This window comes from Aquarana catesbeiana, unplaced genomic scaffold, assembly GCF_042186555.1.
Source record: "Aquarana catesbeiana isolate 2022-GZ unplaced genomic scaffold, ASM4218655v1 unanchor217, whole genome shotgun sequence".
Lineage (NCBI taxonomy): Eukaryota > Metazoa > Chordata > Amphibia > Anura > Ranidae > Aquarana > Aquarana catesbeiana.
The window spans coordinates 85,702-90,772 of NW_027362643.1; the positions used below are offsets into that span (position 1 = coordinate 85,702).

The 5,071-nt window shown below is 43.0% G+C and overlaps 1 pseudogene; it reads right to left on the bottom strand.

Annotated features, from left to right (window-relative positions):
• Window positions 1-802: 802 nt before the first annotated feature.
• LOC141121526 (small ribosomal subunit protein uS2 pseudogene) lies at window positions 803-1,971 on the bottom strand (annotated as a pseudogene).
• Between the last annotated feature and the right edge of the window lie 3,100 nt (window positions 1,972-5,071).

Genomic DNA, 5,071 nt, shown 5'->3' on the forward strand with positions numbered 1-5,071 from the left:
GTGGAGTCAGCATAGGTCCTTGCATCATTTCCTGTCACAGAGGCTTGTGTCAGCAATATATGCTTTTATTATCCCTATTTCATGTGAGTACCTTTCTATGCGTTTGCACAATAAACTAATTTTATGCAGTATTACGCTATTGGGGCTCCCTCTCTGTCTTTCATAATGGAATCTCCTCATAGTCAACATTAAAGACGGTGTTATTCCACATTGCTACACAGTGGCACATACTGTGGAGGTTTATGACCCCAGGAGGGGGTGAAGGATCTGGTGAGTGCAATCATAATAAGAGCACGAATAAGGCACCAACAGAGTGTTGTTTCATCGAAAAGCTCACCAGAGTATCTAAAGGATTCCTTCACTGGCACAAGAGCACTTTAGAACTTCATCTTGTTACATAGTAGTTGTTTATACACACCAGGACTTTATACAAATTTTATATTTTTATATTTTTGTCTCTTACTATGGTTATTGATTTGGTATTTATTGCACGTTAGAGGCATTATCATTTATTTATTTATATTGCACAGTGTTTGCACATCATAGTAATTCAAATTTTGTTTGTTGGTTATAACACGTTGTATTTAATATTGAGTCAGGTCCACGGACCACCAGTTTACCCACATTCAAATCCAAGGGCTTATGCACACCGAATGCACTTATCAATGAACACATACTCAGCTTTTTTACTAAATATTTTTAACCAAATGTGCACATACATTTGAGTAAGACTCATCTAATTACTACTTACCAGGAACACCTATTATCACACACCATCCCCTTTCCTACCTCAATTTCTTCCCCTATCAAAGGGTGCAGCGTACACATTTGAATTCCAAACCAATTATAACAACCGAACAGCCCCATATCTACTTTGCTTTCTTTTTTTTTTTTTCTCAAACAGGTTTATTTCAAGTCCACCATGATGTTTGAACATGGGTAACACCAGAATGTTTTTTTTCCCCCTTTTAAGACAATTCAGTAGTTGTTCCCACCCATTCTGATGCCTGAGCAGTTGGGGCAGTAGACCAGTCATCTGTGCTAGCTGGTTGGGAGCTCCAATCTTCTGCTGCAGGTTTTGGAGCTGCTGCTGCTGTCGCTGCTGCTGTGGCTGGGATTTCAGGACGCTCTGCAGGAAATTGCTGAATGGGCACAGATGGGACTTGTACTCCTTCTGACCAGTCAGGAACTTCAGGCTGAGGAAACTCTGGAACATTTGCAGACCATTCACCCTGGTATTCCTCCTTAGTGGTAGCCTTCTCTGCAGCAGCCTGTTCTTCCTTTTCAATCTCCTCAGGATCCCGGTAAAAGTAGAGATCAGGCATGACTTCCCATGGATGTTCACGGGAAATTGTTCCCCTCATGCGCAGAAATTCACGAGCAAGCGTCCACCACATAAGACCAACAGAATGGGCACCCTTGTTATTACAGGGGATGGCAATATCCACATAACGTAGAGGTGAATCTGTATTGCAGAGAGCAATAGTAGGAATATTGACATATGATGCCTCAGTAAGTGGTTGATGATCAGCACGTGGGTCAGTCATAACTAACAGGCGTGGTTCACGGAAAGCAGCTTGAATCTGATTGGTGAAAGTACCAGGTGTGAAGCGACCAGCAATTGGGGTGGCCCCACAGGATGAAGCAAATTTCAGAACAGTCCTCTGGCCAGTATTTCTGGAGGAAATCACACAAACATCAGCTGGGTTTTCAATTGCTACGATGGCACGTGCAGCAAACAGAAGCTTCTCCCATGTCCGTTTCAGATTTATAATGTAAATACCATCACTTTTCCTTTTGTAGATATACTGCTCCATTTGAAAGTCGAGGTTAGTGCCACCCAAGTGAGTTCCTGCAGCCAGGAACTTGAGGACATCTTCGTCTTTCATTTGCAGGACATTCAGACCTCCGGACATTGTTAAACACCCCTGAAGCTACGATGGGGAAAAAGAAACAATGCCGTGTCTCCTGTCTCCTGCTGGAAACGAAGCAAAAAGAGCTTGCTTTCTTTTTAATTCCGTGTGAGTGCAAGTGTGGTGGGTTCCATATTATGATTCCCAATTGTGCCTTACTAAGTGTTTTTCCTATCGTGACCCATCTTTATTCATTTTTTTCCTTGACCCATTCGACCACCCTTGACATCACGATTGCATTATAATAGTTTTGAATGTCTGGTACGGCTAACCCTCCTCTTTTCTTTTCCTGCCTTATAGGGCGTACACACGGTCGGACTTTGTTCGGACATTCCGACAACAAAATCCTAGGATTTTTTCCGACGGATGTTGGCTCAAACTTGTCTTGCATACACACGGTCACACAAAGTTGTCGGAAAATCCGATCGTTTTAAACGCGGTGACGTAAAACATGTACGTCGGGACTATAAACGGGGCAGTGGCCAATAGCTTTCATCTCTTTATTTATTCTGAGCATGCGTGGCACTTTGTCCGTCGGATTTGTGTACACACGATCGGAATTTCCGACAACGGATTTTGTTGTCGGAAAATTTTATCTCCTGCTCTCCAACTTTGTGTGTCAGAAAATCCGATGGAAAATGTTCGATTGAGCCTACACACGGTCGGAATTTCCGACAACACGCTCCGATCGGACATTTTCCTTCGGAAAATCCGACCGTGTGTACGGGGCATTAGAGTTGCGAAGGATACTCTCGGTTTTCTGTATTTCCATATTGAGTTAATTAATATCGATTTTAGCTTTCTGAGATATAATTGGGGAAGGGCCAATGGCAACATCTGAAACTTATTGGTAATCTTTGGTAGTAGAACCATCTTTATAATATTGATTCGACCTATCCATGATATAGGCCTGCCTATTATTCTATTACTTTCAGTTCTAATTTTGTCTAGCAATGGTATGTAGTTTATTTTGTATACTTTCTTCATGGTATTCGCTAACTTAATTCCCAGATATTTCAGTTGCTTCTTCCAAGAAAACCTAAATTCATTTTTCCGCAGTTGTTCTTCTTCTTACCTACATTTATGTTAAGGATTTCTGACTTTGCAAGATTAATTTTAAAATTAGATATTTCCCCATATTGTTTTAAAGTGTTTAATAAATTTGGCATTGTGATCCGAGGGTTGGATATATAAAATAGTATATCATCCGCAAATGCTGCGAGTTTATGTTCTTCCTATCCGATCTTGAATCCACTTATGTCAGGGTTATTTCGTACCATAGCCAGTAGTGGCTCCAAGGCGATAATGTGTTTTGTGTTATCAGCTTCTTAGAAGAGGTAAGTCTTGAGTTTTTTCCTGAAGGCTAGATGGTTTTCTGCCATGCGGATGTGAGTCGGAAGAGAATTCCATAGCCGAGGTCCCTGGACTGCAAATCTTCGTTCTCCCCTTGCTTTGTAACGGTATTTGGGAACGAGGAGGAGGTTTTGACTAGATGATCGCAGATTACGATTCAGTGTGTAGTGTTTTATTTTCTCTTGGAGGTATTGAGGGGCGTTACCTTGTATGCATTTGTGGGTGAGGCAGAGGGTCTTGAATGTGATCCGATTCTTTACCGTTAGCCAATGTAGGCTCGGATGGGGAGATGGACTCCCAGGGTTTTTTTCCTGTTAGCAGTCTTGCCACCGCGTTTTGAATGGCCTGTAGGTGCGCAATGTAGAGTGAGTTTGCGTAGTTGAGACGGGAATTGATGATTGTTCCAACTACTGCTGCTTTGTCCTCTTCTGGGATGAAGGGGATGAGTCTCCATAGCAGGTGGAGGAGATGGTGAGATCCGCTGACTACTGATCCTATTTGTGCATCCATTGTCGTCTCTGAGTCAAAGATAACTTCAAGACTTTTGGCTTTGGTGCTCAGAGAGATGGTTTGTCCAAAGATGGCGGGAGGTGTCCGTGGAGTCTTGGTTTTGGGATTTTGGTTAGCGTGTAGGTAGAGAAGTTCTGTTTTTGACCCGTTGAGTTTGAGGGAACTAATGGTCATCCAGCCATCTATCAAAGTGAGGCATTTCTCTAGTTGCTGATGGTGGTCTTTTTGTCCGGTGATGCGAAAGTAGATTTGGGTATCGTCAGAGTATGAGTGGAACCAGAGGTCTGATTTTTTGATGATTTTAAGGAGAGGGCAGATGTAGATGTTGAATAGCACTGGCGACAAGGGTGAACCCTGAGGGACTCCACAGGAGATTGTCCGGGTTTCCGAGGTGAATGCTCCTAGTTTCACTGTCTGAGAGCGATTCTCTAAGAAGGATGCAAACCATTTTAGACTAGAATCTGTGGCTCCTGCAACTTCTGTGAGCCGGACAAGTAGAGTATTGTGGTCCACTGTGTCAAATGCTGCACTGAGGTCTAATAGTACCAGGAGACATGATTCTCCGTCATCTGTTGCTTCGAGGGCATCGTCCCAAATTTTTAGAAGTGCAGTTTCTGTGCCATGGCCTGTGCGGAAACCTTATTGTAGAGTGTCCAGAAGTTGATGCGTGTCCAGGTGGCGTTGTAGCTGTTGTACTACCACTTTCTCCATAATCTTGGAGACGGTGTTGAGGCTTGTTATCGGTCTGCGGTGGTTAGGGTCTTTAGGGTTGAGATTGGGTTTCTTCAGTAGGGGTTTGAGGATGCCTTGCTTGAGGGTGGTTGGCACAATCCCTTCTTTGAACGACTGATTTATGAGGTGTGTTATAGTGGGAGCCAGGATGTCGGAGCATTCTTTCAGGAGTTTTACGGGAATTATGTCATTTGGTGATGTGCTGTCTCGAAGGTTTCTCATAATGTTTTTAGTCGTGTCAGTGGTGATTGGGGTCAAGAAGAAGTCCGGCGGTTGTCTGCTGTTCGTGTCAATGTCATCTTTTTGATTTGGTTGGGTAAGGTTGGTTGCTTTTTTCTGTTGAATTGATTTCCGAATAATGTCAATTTTGTCGATTAAGAAATTAGATAACTCATTGCAGAATTCTTGAGTATCGTCTGCTGGGGGCTCTAAGCAGCATGGGTTCATTGATTGGGCGACTATTTTGAAAAGTTCCCGCGGCCGGTTTAAGGCAGTTTAGATGGTGTTCGAGAAATGTTCTTTTTTGGCTGTGAAGATCGCTTTGTGGTATTTCACAGTAAGTA